At 33.6% G+C, this 16,207-nt stretch overlaps 1 protein-coding gene across 2 annotated transcripts in view; it reads right to left on the bottom strand.

Annotated features, from left to right (window-relative positions):
* The window catches only part of LOC145666496 (uncharacterized), a 49,923-nt gene extending 35,033 nt beyond the window's left edge, over window positions 1-14,890 (bottom strand). For both annotated transcript variants that reach the window (XM_081733760.1, XM_081733761.1), the window contains exon 1: window positions 14,765-14,890. The gene's annotated coding sequence lies outside the window, so the exon portion shown is untranslated. The remainder of the gene's footprint in view (window positions 1-14,764) is intronic.
* Window positions 14,891-16,207: the final 1,317 nt, after the last annotated feature.

Below are 16,207 nucleotides of genomic sequence, written 5' to 3'. Positions count from 1 at the left end.
TCCAATGTTTTTATTATTTCTGCTGTATGCGACTTCTTAATCGGGTAGAAACAAACAAAGCGTGAATAAATGTCGACAACAGATAGAATGTACTGATAACCACGACTGATAGGTAGCTTACCTTCCAAGTCAAGACATAATCGCTGATGAGCATAATTAGCAGTCAAGTGATATTCCTTACTAGTAACCTTTCGATTGTTATATTTCGTTTTCGCACATTGCAAGCAATTTCTTATACATCTAACCATGTCAGATTTCATAGTTTTCCAGAAAAATAAGGATTTACAGAATGCTAAACATTTAGCCTGTCCAAAATGACCTTTATTATGTATTCGCGTCACTATCATTTCAGTCAAACTTTTTGGTACTACAAGCAACCAACCTCCTGTTTTGACATTTCGCACAAAAATTACAGAATGATGTAATCTGATGTACGTATTGTTAGGAGAGTTTTCCAATTTCTTTCTCAAGGTTTGACAATAAAGATCTTTTTGTTGCGCTTCCTGAAGTTCTTTATAGTTTAATAATATAGGGTTCTCTTTAAAAATAAAATTTCCATAGTATAGGAAAATATCTTTAGATGGATGATAAAGATGTTGGTTTTCCACAGAATTATCCGTAGAGGCTGCGATTTCGTCCATTGTATTGATATAATATTGCGTTACGGAATTCGATGATTCTGGCGGGAATCGACTTAAGGCATCTGCTACGAAATTTTCTTTCCCTGCTATGTGCTCAAAAGTTAAGTCGAACCTCTGAAGTTTCAATATTATCTTCGTAGTTCTAGCATCTAAGTTCTTGAGAGAGAAAGCATATGTTGCAGCATGGTTGTCACAGTGAACAATCGTTCTTCGTCCAAGAATAAAACTGGAAAATCGTTCACAAAGGAACAAGACTGCTAGCAATTCGAGTTGGAATATCGACATAGACAGTTCATGGACTTTTACACGTCGGCTAGCATAAGCTATTATGGTAGGATCAGCAGAATTGTCTTGATATTGAGCGAGATAACCTGCTAAATTTTCATTACATGCATCACTAAAAAGATGCCAATCAAGGTCAAAGTTTGGTTGTCCTAATGCTGGCGGTTCACTTGCCAGCTGTCGTAGTTTATCAAACTTCTCAAACAGTTCAGGTGTAAATTTAAAAGGAACATCCTTTCTCAACAAAGCATATAAAGGTGCTGTCAATTCAGAAAATTTCTCAATATGGCGATGTCTCCAACCTAATATTCCAAGAAAGGATTTTAAGTGTTTTCGTGTCTTCGGCACTGTAAAATTTCTGATGGCCTCATTGGACTTTGGGTCAACTTGTATTTTATCACCACTGACGATGTGTCCTAGAAACTTTATTTCATTAAGCACAAACTTGCACTTCCTGAAATTTAAGGAAAAGTTAGCTCGATCGAAGATATCAAATACTCTTTCTAAATGAGCGAAATGTTCGTCCAAACTAGAAGAAAAACATAACACGTCGTCCAGATAGACAGTAACAAATGACCTCGTGCTCATATTAAAGAATTTGTTCATCGTTTGTTGGAATACAGCAGGAGAGGAACGCAGACCCATAGGAAGTACTTTCATACAGTACTGACGGCCTAAATAGACGAAACTAGTGTACATATAAGATGATGGATGCAAAGCCAGACCGTAATATCCAGATGTACAATCAAAAGATGAAAATATATTTGCACCTGACAGACGTGCCAATATTTCGTAAATGGGCTCCACTTGAACTTTAGGTGCGATTACTTTCTTGTTCAATCCCCGCAAATCAAGGACTGGACGAACGCCTCCTGAAGATTTTCGCACGCAGTGCATGGGGTTTCGGTAAGGAGAGGATATCTCTTCCGCGATACCATGTTGCACCCATTTTCCAAGCTCTTCTTCGAATTCTTTTCTCATTGCCTGAGGAACGCTGTACAATTTCCCAACTACTGGTTCTTCGTCAGTCAACTGTATCTTGTAAGGTTCCGTTCGAATCCTCCGAGGGTACTCGGTGAACATGTGCCGGTATCTTAACAACAAACACAGTAATCGTGACTTCGTATCTTCTCCTAAATCCGCTCTGTCGTTCACGAAGTTCTTCAATTCTTCTTCTGTTACATTGGGTTCCGGTATTCGTACATGCTCATCATTTATAGATGGTTCCGGGACTATATAAGAATAACAACTATCATATGTGGAATTCGTATTTGATAATGACAGCTGCATAAACGTTGGTTGCGAAACATCGATGGTTACGGATTGACCTACGTTATCTTCAAGAGTAATCTTCTGATTTCCATTATTAATTATACATTTGAACTTTTTAAGAAAAGGACTACCAAGTAATAGATCCGGTTTCATATTTTTAACTACAAACACTGGAACCTCAAACAGATGATTTTGAATTTTAACATTAATTATTTGTAATCCTTGAACTTGGAAGTTTTCTTTACCCACAAACGTTCCCAAACATACGTTAGAATACGGTTTAAGTTTAGCAGATGGAAATTTATTTGTTACTTGTTTCCAAATTCTTTCTGACAATAAATTGAGTTCAGCTCCTGAATCGAAAAGACAAGTTAACGGAATGCCTCCAATACTGCCTTTAACAGATGGAGACGGAAAACAATCTTCAGGGTTCATAGTTCTATTTGTATCTTCATCAATTACAAAGTATACCTGATAGTATAGTTCTGTGTCATATTTAGAGCTAATAGCACACGTATCTTGTTTAGTAAGGGGTAAATGTTCATTTACGCAACCGATTTCCCCCTTTAGAATTGGTTGCGCTAATTGTTTACCTGACTGGTAGTGTTGTTTAAGGCAGGCGATATGGTAGAATGCTGTTCCAAATTTCCATTTCCTGAGGAAGTCTTTGGTTCGTTTACACTACATGTCTGTGTAGCGCTTGTTTTTCCGTATGGCCTTTTCCATGGCCTAAATCCATAGCTTCCTCGGTATTGTCCTCTTCTATTACCATATCTCCAATTATCATTTCCTTGACGATTATAATCTGAAGCCAACGTGGGACTTGGTGGCTTCACATTAAGCTCATTTCCAGCAATATCCGTCTGTACCGAGGAATCAATTCGAAATCTCTTGGCATAATTCACCTTTGGAGATCGAAGGAAAGGTCTTCTGTTGTCTCGGTTGTGACTGTACCTACTAAACGAGTTGAAAGTATTATCATCTACTTCTTCTATATCAGTTAATCTCAGCATTAAGTCATCCAAATTCTTACTTGGTGTCGCTCGTAAAATTTTCGCATCAGCTGGTGGAATGCTGTTTAAAACTAGGTCCATAAGCTCGGCATCATCAGGAGTACTCGAAATACTCTGATATCGCTCAACAAGATCCCACGCGAAATCAGAAACTGAGGCATACCTTGACTTGTCATAACGCATGTGTTGGAGTTGTCTTTTATGGGCGCGCTCTAGACGAGGTGATAAATACTGTCGCCTAAATGCTTTGACAAAATCCTCGTAAGTATTAAATTCCTGGCGTAAGCTTCTGAACCAAGCGCCTGCACTTTTTGTTAGGCATCGTTGTGTTATAACTAGCTTCTCTTTCTCATGTAGCTCAAACAATTCAATTGTTTCCGTTAACTCCTCTAGAAATGATTTTGCAGCTCCGGAATTCTGTCCATTAAATCGTGGAAAATCACGTAAATCTTTATATTTGATCTTAGTTAAGCAAGCAGATGAGGTATTAATTCCGGGATTATTTCGATTATTACTTGATATCAACATGTTTTCCGGCAGATACTCTGAATTTGACGTATTAGCGACTGGCGTATCTTCGTTACTAATTGGTGGTGAAGTAGCATTACTATAATTTATCGTTTGATAGCTGGGAACGGTGTTTGTATCTGGATACAAGGTTGGGCTGACAATAGGCTTAAGGGTACTCACAGTATTAGTAATTGTAGTAGTAACTATTGTGTTAGTGGTTGTAACACTGGGTTGAGCTACAATTGAAGCCTGATCATTTGTGAGTACTTTCACTTCTTTCTCAACCTTTTGCAACCTCGTCTTCATTTCATCCTCTAATTTTCTCAAATCATTTGAATTCTGGTTAACTACTTTCTTTACGTCTTCGTTTTCCTTTATAAGATTCTCCAATCTTGACTCGGAGACTTCCTGACACTCTATGATATCTTCCAGCTTCGATTCGATATTCTCAATACGATGTGTGCGTTCTTCTTCTCTTTGCTTAATATCTCGGATTTCTCCATCCAATCTTTGTACTGTCTGGTCCATATCTCCTCGAATCTCTTCCCTCAGTTTCCTAATATCATCTTTCAACTCTCTTTTCAAGTCATTGTTTATATCCACTACTTTGTTAAACTTCGAGTTAACTTCACACTTCAGTTCAGTAAACTGTTGTAATATCAACTTAAGGATGTCATCTGGATTTGAGTTCAAAGCCTCCTTTGGTTTTCCATTATTATCATTTGTATTACCACTTTCTGTCTCATCTCCTATAATTAGATTGTCATCCAATTCTTCATTTTCATTTCCAGTTTTGTGTGCAACAACAACAACATTCTGGTTCTCCATAGAATTTTCAACTTCCGTACTCGTTACATGTGTTTCTTTCTCTGTTCCTAATTTCAAACTGTCTTTTCCTGCAACATCAGTTACTCTACATTTCCGACAAAACCATCTAACACTTTCTTCACTAAAATGATCATATTGATCATCAGGAATTCCAACACACGAAAAGTGAAACCAGCCTTGGCATTCATCACATTGAATGGCTTTTCCATTTTCTGACACATTTATCTGTTCGGCTGATACACTAACGTTACAACACGTATACACTGATTCACTGTCCACATTGTCCTTACTTTTCGAACATAACGCCATTATACACTTTTTCTTAAAAATCTTCTCCAGTTGGCTATTCCTCTGAATACAATCTTCCCCTTTAATTATGTAAATCTCTCTTCATTACAAATAAATTTATTTTAATTTAAACGGCATTTGCTTACCGAACTTTCTTCAGAGCGTACTAATGTTGTCGTAACTTCTCGACGGACTTCTTCCAAATTCTTAGCTCCAAATTAAGGATACCAAACATCCTGGCTGGGTCGCCACTCTCTGTCCTACCCCACTGCCCGTAATGCCGGTCACGCAAGCGCTGGTTCCGATGTCCAGGTCTGCAGCCCCGAAAACATCCTTACCGTTGACAGACGTGTGACATTACATCAGACTGGAGGTGGCAGTTGTTGCACAACGGTGATTTTTCTGTTCGACGCCCTCTGTCCACAATTGTTGGAAATAGGAACATCAAACACGGCCCATAGATCGCCACCGGATTGTTCTCCGGAAAGAAGTTTATCTTGAGTCCATCGGATGGTGGACGAACAAGATATTAGTTTTAGAAGTCATGTACGACTCATCAGAATTGAAAATACAGCTTATCAGTAAACAAAATGTAAACAAAAGTTTTATCAGAGGCATGTATTAACGAATAATTAATATTCAGAATTTCACAATGTGGATTTGTAAGATTATTTTATCGAAATTGCTATCGATGTAATAATTACATCACAATACATATGTAACATGAATTACGAAATTATTGCTGCAATGAAACGTATTAGCAGACATCATACAAAATCAAATTTGATATATATATTACAGAATCTCAAACAAATAAGTGAAGAACATACATAATAGGTTATATAAGAAAGTATAGGTAAGCAAAGCAAACCATATCCCCATGTACGCAACTTAAGCTGATAATTCGTTAGATTAAAGTATAATAAACAATGGAACTAAATTATCATAACCATAAGTATGGTCATAGTTTATGATGGAAATTCAATCGTCATAATCACCAAACTATTCAATTACTATTTGTTTATTATTATCAAATAGCTCCCTTCCATTTATTTACTTTATATATATACTTCTTTATATACTTCTTCTACAATTACTCATTTACGTATAATTCATTTTACTTATTATTCCACACATCATAAATTCCTTGTTGTTTTATTTATTATTCATTTCGTAGTATCTTTTTTTTAAAAATAGCAATTACGTCATGTATATGATAGATGATGAAATGACGATATATATATTGTAAACTCCATATAATTATTTACTGCTGTTTATTTTAAAATACGGCGATATTTAGTTCCATAGTATTCAACGTACAGTAAAATATATCATATTATCAATGGATTGTTTATATCTACCTAAGTTGCTGTATTATCCTGGGATACTGAATATGATATGAAATGAAAACATGTTCTATCGGAAAAAACTGTTGATTTAGCTGTTAGACCTAAAGCTGAGAGTTCCAGTTAGTCTTATAACTTCATTAAATTTAGTACAGATTCATTTTGGGAAAGATTACGTATTCAGGAGGCTTCACCTCCTGGACAAGATTAAACTGCTTAGCTAAACATCATTTTGTAATGTTCCCCTTCAAATAGCTTTAAATATAATATGAAAAAAATACAAGTTACCGATGGTTTTGCTTCGTAGCTATAATTCCATTTTCGGTACTCACAAAGTCCATCAAATTTCCATCTAACTTGAATTTTATAAATTTTTTTGGAATTATATTTCTCCTTCCAATAACAAAACCACAGAATGTACGAAGTTACTTAAAAATCGACGTTTCACTAAGAACACTCAAACTTCATACATTACGAACCATTTTTTTTAATACGCATATTATTTAAATTTTTAACTTGCTTTTCTCTTTTTCGTATTCAGGTGCAGAATTTATACACATATCACCTAATGTTTGAAAACACTATTATAACTAGAAAACAAATTAGAAGTTCATTCCTATAAACTGGATTAATATTACAACAAAACTTGAAACAACTAAAACATGAAAGTAAATAAATAAAATAAACTTTAATATCAACATAAATATGAAATCGTACTGACATAACAACTATGCAGATTTATAATGATGATGACAACTGTACAGGTTCACTTTAGTGGAGCAGTACACATATCTCTGAATGAAGTGTTACAATCTATTATTTAATATTTTGCGTGGAATGTTTTTCTTTATACGGAGAGAAAAGATTATAATAATAATAACATCACAATGAAAGACGATTAGAGAAATGAAGGGTGTGAGGCAAGAACATGGTAACCCACAATTTTGAAATTGCTGCGTTTTGCAGCACCCGATAGAGAGTAAGGAATACCGCTTCATTTAACCTTATCCGTTTAATCGTTCGTGTGTAGTTTTATGTGAAAAATCAGATTTCCGACTTTGAAAATGAATTGTGAAGCAGAAAACCTCTAATTTTTTTTAAAATAGTAAAATTGTGGGTTACCATGTTGTTGTCTCACACGCTTCAAATTAAAAATATGAGTACTGAGGGGAATATGGGTAGCTGAATAAAGTGAAACATCAATATGGAAGTGTAAAGAATAGCGGAAGAGAAAACCACAATATTACGTAATCAGAAAAAGAAACTGATTAGGAAATTGAGAAAGTTCTTAGGGCCGAAATAAAAAAAAATGTAAGGAAAATTACGAAAGGAAAAATTCCATTTTATGGATAATAATATACTTAGATAAATGTCGTGTCAAACATTAATGAAATTTAATTTGGAACATATGAGCTGTTGTCAATGGAGAATATTTTGTTTTGAAGTTTGTTGGATGAATTTAACGATGAAGTTAATAATAATAATACAGAAATGCTAATTGTCAATTTCTCGACTGCAAATCTCACAATCAATATGGAGACTAGTTGAATAGGCTTACTAATACTTACTTATTTTTTTTTTAAATCTACAACGACATATTACAATCTTAACGAACTTTGGAGTCGGTAGGTTTCTTTAATTAATTTGAAATAAGACACAAATGCTTAATTTCATAGGGTTTGAAAAATAATAAATTTGGAACACAAACAGAAAAATGTCTTAGCTTATACCGTTGCATATATAATTTAAATTAATGATAATTTAAAATTCGAAAGTAAAATAGATGCTATCTGCACATTTCAAAATTAGTAATATATTTATGATTCTTACTGATATAAACATACAATCTAGTAATTTCAAACAACAGTTTAAATAAGATTTTATGGTGATAATAATAACTACAGAAATGAATCCTGAAATAAAAAAAATTGCTAAAGATATTTAATAAAGATCTCGCTTTTATTCATGTTCAAGAAAGACCATTGTATTGAAAATGAAACTGTTATTTTAAAGCAATGGTTGTGCATTTCTAACTGTAGAAGTAGAGGAAGTTATTTTTATTCATACTTGGTTATTTTTCATACATCATAATAAGATATTATATGTAACTAAAAGAAAATAACCAGAATTTTTTGTTTCAAATGCCATGTCGGTTAGTGTCGAAAATTCATCTCTGTTACTGACAAGATTATAACTCATTATTCTCAACGACGAAATGTATCGAGTACCTCACTAGCATCTACCTTCAAATCCAACACCTTCAGGAATGTAGGAAACTACTTGAAGTATGATACATCGAGATCCAGCCTACAAAGCCAGAAATAACTACGTTGAAACATCACTGAGTTCAATATGGCCAGCTGGCTGTCATTAACCCTTAGTGGGCTAGAGAGATAACAAGTTAGATTCTTTGAATAACAATAAACTTAAATAAATAAATAAATAAAAATAAAATAAAATAATTAACGTTCCACGGTTATGCTATTAGGCTAGTGGAGATTATGAAAGATAAAGTGAAAGTAAAGTAAAGTAAAGGTACAGGTAAAGTGAAGATTATGAAAGAATTGGCGGAAGAGAATATAGAAGGAGTCTCGAGAAAACTCACGGACATGACGTTATTGACTACAATCTCATATGTCCTATGATCGTTCCATTGACCCCTCACACTAGAGATAAGCACTTTCTATAAAATAAGGTACAATTTTGAAATTGAGCGTTTTTTTAAGCAACTGCAGATTTTGTTTCTGTTCAGTGATGAAAATGCATCCAAAGATTATGCTCCGAGCCTAAGAGAAAATGTAATGATGATAATGAATGAAATAGTGAAATAATGGTAGTGGGAGGAAACGGAAGGACTCTATCAAACAATATGCACACGGTATTTATTCACTACAAGGGTCACTAAGCGTCAGTTGGGATCAAACCAGGGACTTTACGCACCAGAGACGAGCGATCTATTACTGACCCACCATAGCTCTCAAAATTTAATATTTGATTGTGTTGTTCAATCATATTTTCATTAGGATCATGCACTGAGATTTATAAGATTGTGTTGTTGCTTTTAGTACATTCTCCTCTATCCATTACCTGACAAGATGACTCTTGGACGGAAGAGCTGTTTTATGTAACAATGTGATAACAAAAATGATTATTTTGTTTAAGTTCGTTAACTGAATCGGTTAACATCATTACGGGCTACGGTGACTTTAATTGTGACTATCTATATTCCACATAGACATAAGAAATACTTTTTATTTACTTATTCATTTATTTTTGCAATAAGAACCTAGAGCGATTCTCTCGTGCGAGTTTTATAATGGAAAACTGATTAGTGTATGCTTCAATATCAGATTTATCTTAATAGGTTGTGTTATTTTACTCATACATTTTTTAGTTTTACAAAAAAGAAACTTCTCGTTATCTATTTTTCAAAAACTACGCATAAAGATTTTCACTCATTCTCACCATTTTGTTTAATTCAATGAAATATATCGATTGTTATACACACCAAAAGTACATGCTGGTTTGTTCTAAGGCCCATATTTCTGTCATTTCAGGAAAGCAACTGCCGTGTCAGAGACCTTCATCCTTCGTCTGAAACCAGTCCAGGTTTTGTTTACTGGGTGGCAGCAGTTGAACTACAGTACCTGAATGAATAAGATGTGTTTCTGACTCTGCCCAGGAGCATGGAATTTTCGGTTGAAGAGCATCGTGTAATTGTGAAATTCCTCGCCGCAGCTGGACGTTTTGCACCCGATATTTTTCGCAAATTGGAGGGTGCGTGTGATGATAGTGCTTTTGCAAAAAACAGTGTTAGGTAGTGGGCGTGAGTTCCAAGCAGGACGAACGAGAGTGAAAGATGAGCATAGGTCTGAATTCCAAAAACAGCATAAACTGACGCTAACATTGCCCATGTTAAAATTTTCTTCATTGAAGATTTATGATACACTGGGGCTAGCAATGGGAACAATAGAACGAATAGTTACAAACCAACTGGGTCTAAAGAATGATTCTCCTCGCTAGGTTCTACGAATGCTTAATTAGGATTAAGAAGAGGCAAGGATTCGATCAAGTGTCGCAAATTTGACACGCTTCAGAAAAGAGAGATACGATTTCTTGAAAAATGTGACAATGGATGAATCACAGATTCCACTCTTCAACCCAGAAACAGAAAACCAATCGGTGTAATGGAAACTTACAGATTCACCACGCCAAAAATAAATAAGTAAATAAAAAATAAATTTCGAAAAAATTGCGTCCAACGAGAAGGTGCTGCACGTTATCTTCTGGGATTCCCAAGGAGTGATATGGCCTCACCTTGTTCCGAAAAGTCATACAATTATGAGCGAGTATTTTCGTACACTTTTGCATACAGAATTTTTACCAAAATTGACTAATAAACTACCACAAATGGCAAATCGCAATTTTATCTTCCACACGGACATTGCACCACCACACAGTGCTAATGTTATGACTTCGTTCTTGACTGACCACGGTATTAAACTTCTGCCACCCCACCCCACTCACCAGATTTAGCCCCGAATTACTTCTGGTTGTTCCCAAGCGTCAAGGGTGCCATTTTGCCAATACATCATCCCTGAGAAGTGCTATTTTCCAGTATCTGAAACATACCCCGAAAGATGACTAAGTCATATTCTGAACAAAATGTATGTAGCGATGACAAATGTGTATCCATCCACAAAGGGAAAGTTTATTGAGAAATAGACTTAGGTGAGTTCCCTGTATTTCCTTGTTTTTGGAAATTAGAACAAAACAGCATGTACGTTTAATGTGTACCTCGAACGTTTCATTTTTGGACTTTTTTTTCTGTTAAACGCTATTCATATTGTAGAATATTCACTATTTACTTCGCGATGGTTTCATGAATACGGAATTTTTCTTTGCTTTTTAACCTACCAAATAGTTAGGAGTCTTTAGCTTCATTTTGTTATTTTTCAGAAAATACAAGTGCTACCTAGAAACACAGTTCATTGTTAACTCATCACGTGAATCACAATATAAAAATAAAATGGTATTTCTACAGTACAAGGCAGAAATTAGAATAATTAAAAAATGCACGTAAAGCATCTAATTAATTACTTCTATACACAATGGCACTAACTTTTGCGTTCAGTAACAGATGAAATAAAGTCTGGACGTTCCGCTACATAAGCTTTCTCTCTGAAGCACTAAGTCAGAAGTGATGTCAGCTTCTTATTAATGTCATTATAAACTTTATATATATTTTGAGATGGTTTTGATAATTTGTTGCTTTTGCGTTCACTGTTCATGTATTCATATTATGATATTTTTAAATATGTATATTGCATTTTAAACTATGTACTTTTGAACTAATCAAAATAATGGATCTTATGGACATTAAATACATTGCGAAATTCTGATTATTTTGTGAATTTTTATCCATGCTTTCTAGTTTTGGAAATGATACACGAACATACGTGAAAATAGAATTAATATAACCATATGTTGAAAGATGTTAAAGCAGTACATTTGTAATTGTGGGTAGGATGTGTATCACTGCTGGGACTGTTTTTATCAATATTAGAAGGAGATACAATCTAATGTTTGCTTAAATGAAGCTATAAACCCACGTTCCAGTTCTGCAGAACTATAAATTACACAGCCACAAACACACAAAAGAAATAAAAGTTGTGTGCAGCGTCCCCAGAGTATACATTCCATATATTTAGTTACATAGAATTTAAATTTCGAAACCCCAGGACGATTGTTCACGTCAATCTTTTTATGGGCGAAAAACTAGCGATTTTGGATAGGAAAGATACACGTAACACAGCCACACAAAAAAGTTCTGTGCAGCGGATCCCAGCGCTTGCTTTCGATGTATTTTGATGCACAGAATCCAAATTTCGAAACCCAAGGATGATTGACCGTATCAATTTTGTTTTATGGGCGAAGAACTTGTGTCTTCCCTATTCAAAATTACTCAAGTTTTTCGTCCATAAAAGAAATTGACACGATCAATCGTACTTGAGTTTCGAAACTTGGATTCTGTGCATCAAAATACATCGAAACCAAACGCTGGGATCCGCTGCAAAGAACTTTTTTGTGAGGCTGTGTTACGTGTATTCTTCCTATCCAAAATCGCTAAAGTTTTTCGCCCATAAAAAGATTGACGTGGACAATCGTCCTGGGGTTTCGAAATTTGGATTCTGTGTTATCAAAATACATCAAATCTATACTTTGGGGTCCGGTACACAAAACGTTTGTATGTGTGTGTGGCTGTGTTATTATTGGCCACGGACCACACATTTTTAGCGCCATGAAAGTTCGCTTTTGTCGATTTTCTTGGAAAATATGCATTAGAATTTACCCATAATTATGTCATTTTGTTAAGCTTGATGTACCTATCAACTAGTGTATGTCTTATCTTTGGACAATATTTTGATCAAACACAAAATAAAGTTTAAGAATTAGTTATAATTTTGCGCTATATCTCATTAAGCATACTACCTATTGCCATTTTGCTAGTGTCGTAAAGATCTTTATATACACTCATCTCCAAAATTATTGTCGCATGTATATAAATAAGTTGTTGTAGAAATAAAATTTGATAACAAACTCGCCAGGTATTTCTTATAATGTTAGTATGTGTATAATCGGCAAAGCCATGTATGTGGAAAATTTTATGTCAAAAGAGCAGTAAATAAGAACAATAAAACGAAAATAGAACTTTCTTGTGCATTTAGCAATATTTTGTTTTACTTATTCTAATTTTCGTATTTATAATTCTTTTCCTACGAAATTTACCACAAATATACATTTCCCGATTATACACATAATATCAGTATTAAAAGTACCCTGCAAAATCATTATCAAATTATATTCTTACAATAACAGTTATAGGTATGCGAAAATTATTTTGGACATGAGTGTACATCGATATTAGTCATCTTACTAGGTGGCGTGATTTTTGTTCATCATTTTTTTAGGTTTACAAAATAATTTAATTTTCCAATTTTCTCCCAACTATGATGCAAGAGCTTTCACACTGACACATATCATTTGTAATACTCACTGAGATCAATCGACCGGCACGAGACGTGTGAACTTTGGACATTTTTTTTTTCGTTAAATGCTAAAAGTATTGCAGAATTTATTTATTTTTACTGAGAGATGATTTCTAGAAAAGTGTTAAAGCAATATTTTTAGTATTAATTAATATAGAAGTTACAAACCTTTATCTTTCCTTTGAAGAGGCCTTAGAGTAGGGAAAGAAAGGAGAAATCTCCTTATTTGTAAACTGAACGTTGCACGTAAAGATAACTGAAGTAAAGCGGCTCTTTACTCGATTTCGGCGTTCATTTATCTGCATACTCCTCCAAGATGTCCGAACCGTTATCAATCAAATTTGACATTGTGATTCGAGAGCACCAATAAAGGGTAGCATGTCTAGATCAGCCATTCCATTGAGGAAAAATAACCCATAAACGGGATTTTCATTCACTTAACTTTGTAAACACATTTGGCTCGCGAATTCTCATTGTAAACAATAAAAATTAGAATTTTCAGCATTAGAAATATGATAAAGCAATTTTTGTTTTGTCCTGCGAACACAATTTTTCAAAGTAATTATGGTTTGGCTAATGTGTAAAATTCAACTTTTTGGATGTCGAGTTCGTTCTCGAAAACAATGGATGCACTAAACAATTCTATGATAAATCAATAATGGTCGATCGCGTCTCTCCAAAGTTGCAATTGATACATAGCTAGTTTATCTTTATTGACGATATTAATTTAGTTGTTTTGTAACAACATACATGTTCACAATTTCGATATTTATAAATACAATTCTTTATTGCGGGAAAAGCAGTTTCTGAGTTAACTATGATTCACATTCAGTTAAAACAACATACCACTGAAGAAAGTGTTTCAGTTCATGTCATCAAAGATATAGCATGCTAAAAATTTAATAATTTTGGAATGTTGAATTTTGTAAAAATCTAAATTATATCTACCTTTGCCTTAATTTTTGTAAAAAAGCATATAATTCTGATTTACTACACTCTGCTTTTCAGTATTCATTCCGAAACATTTTATTACCCTGAAGTAAAGTATATTCACTAAAGGGAATTTGAAATTTATTTTTCACAAATGAAAAATAAATAAATAAATAAATAAAAGTAAAAAAAATAATAATTGAATTCAAAACGTTATATATTCATGCGAAATTGACTAGGGAAAAATATCAACCTTAAATTGACAATTTCAACAGAAAATATTAAACCTAAATGCTTATGAACCACAGGCCAAACTTAATGTATGTTCTTGGATATGTTTATTAAGTATAGTGCAAAACTCAGAATTCCACCCAAATTTAAATCAGTTCTTTGTATTGGTAATTGATGTGGAAGACCCGAATTTGATTCTCTGTAAGATATTCGGATTTAGTGTTAATTACCGCTACACATTTGACATAATTTTGGTACTGAAGAGAAACAACTCCAAAATAAATAACAATTGAACTTCAAAAAATAGGATGCTATATTTAGGATGAGTAGCCAAGAAAAATTAAGTAATTAGAAATAAACATAATCCCTCTTACCCTTAATTAACCGTTATCTTTCTCAATGCATTATCATTGAAACTAAGTTATGTGACAGAAACAAACGTATGAGCAACTGCTGGTGACACTTCAGTATATACTTCTGAACTTTGAGGAAAGAACGTGATTGCACAGCCAATTAACAACTTTGAAAAAATGTTCTCAAGACAACCTTCAAGCCTAAGTCAACATTATAAAGACATTTTTTTTATCTCAATAAAAATATTTCTGTCATGCTTATATGAACCGAAAACGAACACTGTCTTATTTTGTCAGTACCATGTTAATCATGTAGACACATATTTTGAAACAAACCTTTGAAAAAGATAATATATTCCTTATAGACACAACCAGACGTGTATTTTAGACATTAGTGAAACCAGACATAAAGGAGTATTTACGAGGTATGTAGATTCGCGTTATATTTATTATTATCTTTAGGATAATTAGGTTATTCCGTTTATTATTAGAAGTTTTTATTTTCAATAATATTCTTTGCAAAATAAGGGAATATTTCATTTTTATTGTGGTTAGCTAATGGAAACTAATAAACGTACCAGATGAATATGTAATTACAACTCTAAACTTGTTATAAAAGGAAATAAACCCTGGTAGAGTTATTGAAGATGATCATACAAATTTTACATTTATGAATGAATATATGCTTGTAGTAGAAGTAATGAGTGTTATTTACTCTCTCATGCTTCAAGTGACATGTTAATGTCACCATTTTTTGATTCTCCTAAAAAACAACTTGTTTACCATAAAAATACTTTTAACCTCAAAAATATTTTATTCTTTTAAATTAATAAAATCTAACCTCAGCACATATTTCCATGTAAAAGTTATGGATAGCCATTTGTTAGTCACTCTGTTACCCGTGAACATGGTAACGGATTTTAAAAAGATGGTAAAAAAAAACGATTTAGATCTACTGCGAAAAAACAACAAAATTCAAAAATTCGTTTTTGTTCAGGAGTTGTTTACATGAAGTAACGGACAGATGGACATACGTACTTCAATCATAATGTTACAAGGCTCACTAGAGTGACCGCTAATAACTATCTACATGACTAATTCCAGGCAAACACCTCTATGTGTGTGGTAATTTCAAAACCGACTTATATTCATTCAGATTCTCTAAATCAGTGGTTCTGAAACTTGTTGTTACTGCGACCCACATTAAATAATGAAAAGTACTTTGTGGCCCACCTATTACTACTCAAATATTCATTGACATTCTAGGTAATGATGGTGTATTTCAAAGCAATTACATTTTGTAAACTATATCTCTAATTTATTATTTCCAAAACTAAAAAAGAAAAAGAAAGAAAAGAAAAGGAAAACTACATGATACACAAAAAATAATTGAAAAGCAAAATCTTTGTACTGCTATGCGATGTATGTAGAGATATATGCGATGCATGTCCTTGTTTTCGACAT

Source organism: Thermobia domestica, chromosome 12 (assembly GCF_964235325.1).
Source record: "Thermobia domestica chromosome 12, izTheDome1.hap1.1, whole genome shotgun sequence".
NCBI lineage: Eukaryota > Metazoa > Arthropoda > Insecta > Zygentoma > Lepismatidae > Thermobia > Thermobia domestica.
This window is presented reverse-complemented; position numbering and strand designations above follow the sequence as displayed.